This window comes from Vespa velutina, chromosome 2 (genome assembly GCF_912470025.1).
Source record: "Vespa velutina chromosome 2, iVesVel2.1, whole genome shotgun sequence".
NCBI classification, from domain to species: Eukaryota; Metazoa; Arthropoda; class Insecta; order Hymenoptera; family Vespidae; genus Vespa; species Vespa velutina.
This window is the reverse complement of record NC_062189.1, coordinates 9,328,458-9,340,691: the sequence shown is the minus strand read 5'-3', so window position 1 is coordinate 9,340,691 and position 12,234 is coordinate 9,328,458.

Sequence of the window (12,234 nt, the reverse complement as noted above, 5' to 3'; positions counted from 1 at the left end):
CTCCTTCCGTTTCTTTTCTTCTTTCATGTCCGATATATTCAATTAGAGGAAGCGAGAGAAAGAGAGAGAAAAAATAGCTTTCCTGGAGTGTACCTTAAAAGCACGTAAACTCATTATTCTCAATAAACGATGCATTCAAGAATTCCACCAAAGCACCTCATTCGAGTTTTGATAATGCCACCGTTCCTGTAATTTCACGAAATGCCCATTAAATGGGATCATCAAGTGCTTCCACTTTCAATACTTATCTTTTTAATATTTATATTACATCGGAATATCTTAGCCTATCGCATTTACGAAATCTATTCGTTTAATAATCGCCATGAACCTTAAAAAGAGCGAAACGAATTTACACGGATAATCAACTTGGAAATTCAGATATCAAAGGTTCGTTCTAATAAAGCGAACTTCCGATCTCTTGGAAGTCCGAAGAATACTGTGAAGTAACGAAATTGCCTCTTAAAGCGAAGAGAGTCCTTTAAGAAGATGCTCCGGTCTAAGTAAATTCAAAGCGACGATTTATCTCCCTCACGTTCATCCCTGCAATCTACCATTGGAACTGTGGTAACTGAAGACATTAACCATTTGTTCGCTTTATGAGACTCAATTAGAAGATAAACGAGAAAGAGTATATATGTATGTGCATGGAAGACAAAGAAAGGGTGGTTTTTCAGGTCATCTAATGGCAAGACTGTCGAGAATGGAATCCAATTTGATTTTGAAAAAATTTGATTTTATTTTGGAACTTCTAGAAAAACAAAGAGATATCCAAATCTAGATTTATTTGATTTTTTAATATGATAGTAATATATTTTTAATATGATAGTAATATATTTTTAATATGATAGTAAAATATAGTAATATATAACGAAAAAATCTATATTTTTTTCTAATTTTTCCTTAATCAAGAATAAACTTTCTCTAGCTATACGCGCACGCCTTTTTTCAACGTAATTTCCCGTAGAGAACTCGTTTATCCGTGCTCTGAGTATTAAAGTATCGATGAAAAAACAAGTGAGAGAATAAAAAGAAAAAAGAGAGAAAAAGAAAGACGAAAAAGAAGAAGAAAGAAAAATAGAACGAAAAAAAAGCGAGAATAACATTGGCAATTTTCGATTCACAAGTTTCCTTCTCTTTGTTGGTTTTCCATTTTGTCCAGTTGACATCTTGAAAGACGGTAAAAATCGTTCGTTCGACTGGCAGAAATGGACGTGAAATGAGACGTGATAGGATGCAAGGGAACAAGAGAATAGTGGATATGGAAAGTTTTCAAAGTAAATTTGGCCGAGCAAGGACAAAGAAGAATTTCATTTCGACTTTTAATCCAATCTTAGTCGTCGTCGAGAAAGAGTCCACGAGGTTTCTTCCTTGTTGACACCATATATTTGTTGCGTCTTACTTTCGGTTATTCAAAATCTTTCTCTCGCTCTCTTCCTTTTAACTCTCGTGCTTCTCTATCTGTAATTTTTTCTTCCAATATTCTTATTTCGACCATACCACTAGCTACTTTTATCCAAAACGTCGCTTTTTCCCAGACTCCAGTAATTCTCTTTTTTCGTTTTCTGTCAGTTTCTTCCTCTCTCTCTCTCTCTCCCTCTCTCTCTCCCTCTCTCTCTCTCTCTCTCTCTCTCTCTCTCTCTCTCTCTCTCTTTTCACCCAATATGACTGTGGACTTTCTTTCCGTGGTTTTTCTAGATTAAGAAAGACAAAAAGGCAGCAGAGAAGTTTTCCACCGGATACTGCCAACACATACGTTTCCTTTCCACTCTAACTACTACGTATAGCAAATTTCTGTTAAACGAACAAAGAAAGCGTTAAATTGAAATCGCTTCGAAGTTTTCTCACTGCTCTCTGACGTTCTCTGATTTTCTCGAAAACATGTTTGCTACGCTTCTATTATTCTAGTAAAAAGGATCGTTGGTAGTTTCATTAAAATAATTGATGTCCACGCTAAAAAGAAAGGAAGGACATGGAATCAACCTTCGATTGGACACGCGATTTGCTGGAGCGAATTCTAATGAGACTAAATGAGAGTACTAGAGGAGGAGGAGAAGGAAAAGGAGGAGGATATGATGGTGGAAAAGAGGGAGGAGGTGAGTCCGGCTTGTTTCGAAAGGCGAAAGCTGTTTACGGGCGATTCGATAATGGAACGGAATTATTCATGACCCCACTAGGCATTATTTCCAAGAACTATCCTCGTTAAATCGACATACCAGTTATCGGCACGGACTCAACTCTACTTTGCGACAAGACGAAATATTTCAGACTCTCTTTCTCGTTCACTCTCTCTTGCTATCACGCCTTCGAACTAGTTATAATGATAGAAAAGCAAGAAATCGTTGAAGAATATACGTTCCGACGGAATATTATATAAATTAAAAAATAACGAATACAAATGATTTTTAATATAGCATTAAGAGAATATATAATGAGAGTATGTTATAGGATAATTACGAGAGATTGACTAGAGTATCTTTTTACTTAAACTTAATCGAAGTTTGTGTATCATGATTATGGACTATTATACTATAATCATATAATTTAATAAGTTATCACGTATTATGAGGAAAATCGTAATTGAAATTTGAATTATTTGTCGATTTGGAAGGAGGTGCAAGGATCCTTATGGTATTTTATATAGCCGATAAAATGAAAGTTTCGTTTTGAACTATGACTGTAGCTACTTGCATGTTATGAGTTTTGACATAATTGAATAAAACGAGTACTTAGGACTACATTCACATCGACGGCTCCCATTGCACACCCTTCCGCTATCACTACTACCTTCGCCAACCATCTCTCTCTTTCTCTCTCTCTCTCTCTCTCTCTCTCTCTCTCTTTCCTTTCATGATCATTTCATGATTCTTTCATAACCCTTTATCGAACAAGTTATCATATGGTTACGATATTTAATCAGTGTCGTTCCTCTACAACGTCTCCGAATATTTCCCTCGATAGTGATTACTATCAGGGCGAACAGCATTAATTTCCTCTATCATCGAATTATGATGTGTCCATTGATAATAATGAGGATATTATCAACCCAACGATATTCGCAACAATCAAGATAAAGCGATGATTTTTAGCTCCCGAAAGTCCGATAATAATGGAAATTATTCATTGTCATTAATTTTTCGACCCATCTTTTTGTGTTATTTCTTAGGAAATAAAAATTCGAAAATTATCCGAACGTAGAATATTATAATAGTTTAATCATTTTAATATAATTTCAAAGTTTTGAACATAATTTAATTCTAGGAAATAGTTTTGATAACCACAGGTTTTAATATTGTATATCTTTTTGTACAGTTCGTATTTGAATTTTCTACAACTATTGAACGTTCTACTATTGAATTTTTGTACATGTTATATGACATGTAATTTTCTTATTACCCATTTCCAAATATGACAACATGTTTGTCAATTCCTAATTAAAACACGATGCAAACTCGATTACGAGTATAATAAAGCTTAAAAGGTCGCTTGGAATGCCTGTGGTATCAAGAAACTTACTTGAGCCCAGAATAAGGCTGACATATGTATATACGAAGTCTCCGTTAACCCAAAATATATCATGCTTACAGTTCATTAATATTAGACGGTACGTCTTCTCTGAAACAATAAATTCTTCTTTGCAACAAATCGAAACGGACCAATGGAAATGAAAATGAAATCGGATCTGAAGATAATTATCCTATACGAATAAAGTACAATTATACAACATTTGCTAATTGATAATATTATGAAATATCACAGTATATATTTTGTTCTGTCTGTGAAAGGATGAAATTCGGAGAGTCAAAGCCAGATTATTTTTTGCTAACTATTATACTCCCTCTTTCCCTCTCTCCCTCTCTTTCTCTCTCTCTCTCTCTCTCTCTCTCTCTCTCTCTCTCTCTTTCCTTCACTGCTTCCGTTTTTAATTGCTAAAAATATACTGTTTCAGGATAAGTTTTACTTAATAGTATGCTCCGTTCATGACTTTTAATAACTTTTCACATGTTTACAATTTATTGCACGTTTCCTCAAATATGATGACTATCATTGGCTTATTTACGATCGCTCATAATTAACGATTATATCTTTGTTATTTGCAGCCACGTTCATAAGTTACGAATTTCTTTTTTATACTTATTTTGCAGATTTAATTGCATAAAAAATTCTGCTATTTCCTAAAATAAGTATAAAATTTGGATACAGAAAATAGAAAAAATCTCGAAGATTGACGTGAGATGCTAAAAGTATAATGACCAAGGAGATAGTAAATGGAGAATGTATGATAACGCTGTTCGTAAAATACGTAACGACGACGTCGAAGCAATTATCATTTTTGCGCTCTTTCCTGAATTATCAAGAACAAAAGAGAACTGTTTGGAACGAACTATGGATAAGGTTTCTTTCATGGTCCCTACCGTCGATTATTATCGTCTAATTGCACCATTTTATCACTCTGCCCTATACGCCTTCTCCATATACATACAAAAGCATACTTATATACAAGTGTTCATGGGACATATGCGATATGGCTTTTTTCTGACCAAGAAAATCACTTGGAAAATTATGTTCCTAATTGCAGCGTTTTATCACCACCTAAGTGAGTTTGCGTACGTTTTCTGGATGTCTTTAGCTTTTTTGTTTCCCATTTCAAAAAATGGAAGAAAAGGGATCGACTTCATTGTCGTTCTTTTATTTCAGATAACTATGAATTAATACAATATCAAATCAATATAGAAAACTCGTCGTTCTCATTTAACTTCTTCTATTCGTTCCTATCACGAACAGAAATAAATATTATCAATCATTATCAACAAATTGCAATTCTATAAGATCGAAAGCTAATTAAAGTGTTTTCAGCTTTAAATGAGAGGGTATGTTTTATCACATTATATTTTTTGAATTAACTGCTTTTTTCTATTCTCTCTCTCTTTTTTTTCTCATTCATTTTTACTCATTAACTCTATAGTAAATGAGAATAAAGGAATGGAAGTTTGTAATAAGTGGCAAAGCTTTGTTCTGAAAAAACTATGATTACCAAAAGAACAGGATGTTCAATATTTTGATATGATAATAAAAAGAAAAAACATGGGACATGTATACATTTATCACATGATAACATTTGAAAAAAGAGATATAAAAAACTTTGGTCTAATTCATTCAAGATTTATTTTAATCAGAATGCGAACCTTATTTAGTCTCCAAAGAGAATATGATTCGTATAATTGAATGAGTGAGTAAAGATTTAGAAGTAATAGAACTTTTTTATACTTTTTGATAATTAGTTTTAGTTTTTAATTGAACTCATTTGAATTTTGGAGACTGTATGAGAAAAAATTTCTGTAGAAAACTATAGAAAAGGAGAAGACTTTTATCTATTTTTTAGCGAAACTAGAAAGAAAACATCTGTTTGATTTTGGTGGTATGTATATATATATATATATATATATATATATATATATATATATATATATATATATATGTATTTCGTTGGAATAATAATAGAAATAGATACAACAAATATAACAGTAATGATATTTATATACTAATTGTTACGTTCTGCATATAATTTTCTTCATTTTTCTTGCTAAAGTTTAAGAATGAGTAACCTTGGGACCCACTTAAAATAGGAAATAAACACATGCCTTTTACCATTCTCAAAACAAACTTTCGGTATCGTTTCGCGGCATTGTCAATTATCCCTACTTCTTAGATCCTTAGGCCACTCATGCACTTACTACCAGCTCCGGAGACATAAACAGTTTAGATTTTCAATTGTTTTTCTTCTAAACATGCACTTCTAGGAATTTCTCGAATTATGATGCCGTCTAGACCTTGCCTCTTGATGAAATAGACCTTTTGTTAAAATATGGACCAATCAGAATTCTAGTGATAAAATTATCATCCAATAGAAAACAAACATTTATCCTGGGCAAGTTTCGTAGATGGTCAGTTAAAATCTGTATTTTGTATTCAGTGAAGTTGACAATTAAGTAATAAATAAGTATATAGACTTATAAAATGTAAAGTTAGTAATCGAGTAATAATATTGTATTTTGTATTTTGTAAAATCGATAACCAAATATTAAGTCCGTATTTGACTTTTCGTAAAACCAATAATAAGTCCATATTTCGAATTTGATCAAGAATCTAATAAATTTATAAGACTTCATTCAAAAATTGGTGAGACTTGAATCAGCTGTATTTTTTTACAATGTATGTTCCTACTGAAAGTGTTCGACTTTATGGTTTCATCTGCGATTCATCTGTTTATCTCTCTTATACGCATTATTTCAAGAATCCCAAAAATTCTACGCTTCTGGTAATTAGTCCTTGTGGACTTGGAACGACTAGTACTCGTTAATCTCGTGAGTTAAGAAGGTGAGGAGGTGTATGGATGAAAGGAAAATACTCCTCTCGCTTGCGCCAAAGGAAGCTCCAGGGTGATACGTGCGGTTACTACGCGAATACCGCTCGGATACCGCACGGATGCTGTATTCGAGGTTTACTGCCGCGGGCGTTATAACGCCAACCGCAGCACCGACTACCGCTATGCCGCTTCCACAAAGTTTTGTTGTGCCAGAATGCGTGAAACAACTTCTTTTAATGGGAACAAAAAAAGACATTTTTCGATCGGTAAAAAAAAGTTCGACAGAGTTTCAGGATAACCTAAATGTAACAAATATTATCTTATTAATAACTAATTCATACACAAATAAAAATGTTGCTAATAAAAATGTTCCACTCTACCACTCATACTATTATTATTATTATATTATTATTTTATTATTATTATTCATTTTTTAATCTCAGTATTTATGATTAGATTACTGTACAAATCTTATCGAAGTATCAGTTAATCTTTGTAACATTTTCTATTGTAGTTATGTAATGTTTGTATTCAATAACTTCTTCCTAACTAATGTACGTTGTCTATTATGTATTGATTACCATGGCTTTCTGCAGCTTTAAATAGATATATTATAGTAGTTATAATATTTTCAAATTGTTATGACCCCAGTTTTAGGTACGACATTCGGCTTATTATGTGATATCATTTTGCCGATGATGATGGTCTTATTCCAATATATCTTTATATGTCGTTTTGTCCAGTATGGAAGCTGATGTGTGATTATAATATAGTTCGAACTATATTTACTAGTATTATATGTTTGATGGTCAATTGTTTATGTACAATTTGAGCGACCTGCTCATTATTATTGTATCTAACCGTTTGCATACCAGAAAGTTTTGACAAAACATGATCGAAAAATGCCAAGGAGCGCGATCGCGCTTCTTCGATTACACATCGAAAAAAGCCGAAGAACGCGATAGCGCTTGTCATGTTCAATGCTGTAAACAACAGGGTCGCGCTTTTCGTGTTTGTTTCTTTTATATCAAATTCAGTTATGCATGAAAAAAAATATATATATATTCTATTAATTTAGAATAGGTAACAACAAAATACAAATTGGTTTACTGATAGCGATGCAACGTACATGCGTCTGAAAGGCTGAGCGCGTTTTGACAAATTTCGGGTGGACCGTTAGTTGTCTGTTTCGGCCAAATGCCCTGAGTTTTTTCGACACAAAATCTGAAGAGCGCGAAAGTGGCTCGTGTTACGCAAACGGTTAATATATGTGATTATTTTATAGTCAGAAATAATATGTTGAATTGTTTCTTTTTCTAAATTATATCTACGAAGATCATTTTCTAATGAGTTGTTTTTTAAAATATGCTTTTGATAATTGCGTGTAACTTGATTTTGTATCGCAATCACATATCCTTCTGTTTCCACAAAAATTCAGCCATAGGAGAATCAGAAGTTCAACGCTTTTTTATCAAGATCTGGATTCTCTAGTTCATGGTAATGGGTTCCATGTATTTCCTTCTGGAAATAACTATATAATACCTCTGTACTTTCTTTGCAGTGACTTTTTTACAGACATTTTTTGTATTGTATTTTTTTTTGATCATATTTGTGTCCAGAAGTGTTATCTGTTCTTTTGTAGGTGTTAAGATGTCTGCGTTTCTTTGTATGCATTTTTTGATAAATTAGCGTTTGATTGTTCTTATATAGAAAATTTCGTTTTTACCTTTGTTGCGTTTCTTTATATTCTTTTGAGTTGTGCATATATAGGTATTTACAACTAATTTCTATTTGTATGTATCAAAAATTTGTTGTGTAGTTTCATTATTATTGATGTTATTTATATTGATTTTAACAATTTTTATTATGTATTTTGATTTTTTTCTATTAATATCCATATGATTTTCTAGTAATTTGTTGTTTATGGTATCGATTATTTGTTATACCCTTTTATGTATATTAGTTTCGATAGCAGATTTCTTTTAGTTCTATCAGTTTCTTTCCATAGAATTATGTTCGTTTCTAATTTAAGTATGATATCCTATATGATTGTTTTGTATTTCTTTATTGTTTTTACGTGTAGCGATGTGTTTTATGATGTTTTTTGGATTGTCTCTGTTTCGTGTTGTGCGTTTAGCCCTGATGTCGTATGCGTCTCTTACATGTTTGGTTCCGGTGTTATTTGGTTCGATGTATGATTTATAAAGTCATAAATTACATGCTGCATCTGTCAAGATTTCTTCGTTCCTTTTGGCTCATCCTTTTGGCTGTTATGTTAATCGTGTTCGGGATTCTGTAGTCGTTTTATTCTTTTACTATAGCTTCTTTTATTATTTGTAATTCTTTTGGTGATAGTCTTTTACTGTTTATAATTATACATTTCTGATTCATTAATCTTTGTCTAGTAATGTGTTCTATTAAGTGTGAATAAAATGTCATGAATAATCTATATAACTCCGGTCTGTATTCCGATATTATCGTCTCCATTTTTATTTGACATAGTAATAGTACATAATTTCTTTATTAATTTTATCTGTCCACATAATCGTCGCATTTTCTTTATTTCCTTGCTCTGGTGGTTATGGGTTGCTCCCACAAAACATCTAAGGTAAGATTTGTCTTGTTGGTATATATTATGTGTTCTGTTATGTCGGCTATTGCGTTTTCGGATGACCCGGCAATGTCCTGCCTGTTCATTGCCACCAATGTTTTGTCTGCTGTACTGCTCAACATTGATCTCAGACACACCTTGGCGATCCCCAGTCTGCGGCCTTTTCCGTTTTATCTCCATTTTATTTATGGGTTTGCCATTTGTTCACCTCTTACAACAAGCAGGGATTACTATAAGAAGAATTTTGACATACTTGTTACACGGGTTTATTATTATTATTATCATTGTTATCATTCTTATTATTATCATTATTATTATTATTATTATTATTATCATTACCATCACCAATATTTTTATCATTGTCATGATTATTATAATTATAAGAGAGACTATATAAATATATATATGTACACTTATATAAGGACACTCTTTCTTAAAACTGTTCACTATCCCTGGCTTTACAATGGTTTATGCCGATAAAGAATTTAAACGTAATTCTTGACCGATTCTGATGAATAAGATCTCATTTTGAAAGTAAAGGTTTAAAGGAGGAATTCTTTGTTTCAAATATCGACAAGATATGACGACAAATACGAAGTACTTCTTTCGATTTCATTTATTACTGTATTTTCTTGTCTTTCTGCTTTATAATTGTTTCAACAGTTTTAATATACGTATTTATTTTTATTTTGTTTTTATTTATATCGGCTTTGTTTTGATTCTTATTGATTTTCTTATTAATTTTGTGAAACTCTTCATTTGTATGAAATCGATATGAAGAAAAATGAGGATTCACTAATTATTCATTTATGCCAACATTATTGTTGTTGAAACAAATAAATGTAAAAAAAATTATTTGTTCCCAAGTGATTCCTAAAGATCGATCCACTTATTTTATTTTAAATATACAATTTGAAAAATCCAAAGACGAACAAAAGGATCTTAGTAAATAACTATTATTCAAATGCGTACTAACTTTCCAAAAGTAAAAGAAGGTCCAAATAAAACATTCTACACTTTTTATCCATACAAGAAAACAATTGCGTATAAGATTCTTATGACCGTCAATCCTAGCTTTCTAAATATTTACATGCCACCATTAATTTTACTATTATAATGTGGTATGTATATAACGTGCATGATACTTATTATTATTATAATTCATGTGAATTATTGTGATGACTTTATTATTATAATTACATTTTATATTATATTATTATATTACATATTATTATAGTAGCAGTAATAATAATAATAGTAATGTAAACTGGACTAGTCTTGCAGGAGAAACTACATACATAAAAATAATAGCACTGAGAGTTCTATCTCATATATAGTGTGGAAACGAATTTACATGTTTTTATCCTAAAATCTTGTGTTTGTCTTAAATTTATATCCTAGTTATTATACGTATTAATTATATTTTTTATTCTCTATGAATTTATCGTAAAATAAATGTGAACCAGAGCTATTTCTTAACACAGATTATTGCAAAATACTACAAAAGGATATAAAGAATATAAATACAAGAGTCTGAAAAGTATGAATTCTCAATATACTAACTAATATTTTAACCGACATTAAGTCGATTCTTAGATTATGCAGAGAGCGTATATCTACATAAGCTTATACACCGATATAGTGGGGACACTGTTTCCCTATTGCGGTTATAGTTCATATTTTGTCCATATCTGTCTCTCAAGTCACGCACACTTCAAATGAAAAGTGGTGAACAACTTCAGTCCTTCTAAAGTCTTAAGCATCATTATTCCCACTACTCCCTCTACTCCCACTACTTTCACTCTTGTAATAGAACCTTCAATAATGAATAAGAAAATATTTCACTTTCACTTCCTATATTTACAATATCTCAACACATACCCTCATACATTTAAATAAAAGTATTCATCTCTCGAAATCAAAATTCACATGTTCCATTTCAAAACATTTCTAATTTCCCTACTGAAATACTTGTTATGTTTGTAAGACATAATACTAATGATAAGCACGAATAAATGCATAAGCACTATCGTACCTTAAGCTGTGTAAATAGGTCACATAGCCATGTTGCGAAAAATGTTGTGGCAGCTCGCTTTGAAATACTGAAGAGTGAAATCTTTCAAAATTTAGTTATAGCTACTCTTTCAAGTATCTTCGGTACTATTCGTACCATCTACATATAGATAACTGTGTAATCATATTCTTTTTCTTATTTTTGTATTTATTTATTTATTTTTAATCATATTTTTTGGAAGCTGTAATCATTTGAAGTCTTTCAACAATCATAAAGAACATTTATGATTTGCAGTTTGTTAAACTTCAAAGCTCGATAACTCGATGAAATAACAATAAAAAGATGCATTGTAGGTACTATTGGATTCTTATTGATATTCTCTATAACTTTTGTTAGATTTAAAATATCAATTTTCATTTAAAACGATTATTACAGCAACTTTTATCAGAAAATAAAACCAATAAGATCGAAGACGTTTTGCCATATCGTTTAAAATGAAACACATTGTATAATTTCTATTTCTTTCTTCTTTAATGAAGAACAAATAGACAGTATATTTTGGGGAAGCGAACATTAATTAAATTTGATGAGCAATAAAAACTGAGTCATTCATGATTGTGCGAAATAATTTTCTGCAAGAATATGGAATTGCGAAGCAGATGTTGTTTGACTGAAATCGAACTATACACATATCGGAAGAAACCGGACGTCAAGCAGTTACCTTATTCGTGGTTACTTTGCATAGATTTGAAACAACGTTTATTTTACCCTACCGAATCAATCTTCGTAACACTGGACGTACGACAAATGTTTTATTCGACCTGTTATTCCAGCGTATCTGGCTTCGTAATGAAGGATAATTTAAATGCATTTAACTTCCTATGCAGAATTCTATTAAAACCCTCAACTCGGTCATTCTTGTTGCATCAATATATGCCTATCTTAAAAAGAAAAAGAGCTATTAACCTCTTTGAATTTTTTCCTTAAAATTTTTTTACATTTCCTCACAAGAAACTTTAAGACTACGGTAAAGTCAGAGAGAGTAGAAAAATCGATATTACTCGACTTAACGTAACGCGTATTGCAATACAACGTAAGTACCGTTCACGAAGTAAGCTAATAGACAAAGAACGTTTTGTCTCTCTTGAAAGTTTTTTGAACTTCTTATTTAAAACGAAATGCAATAACCAACAAGTCATTATGTGTTTCTTACTTGGAGTTCTATTAATTTCATGTCACGAAAGT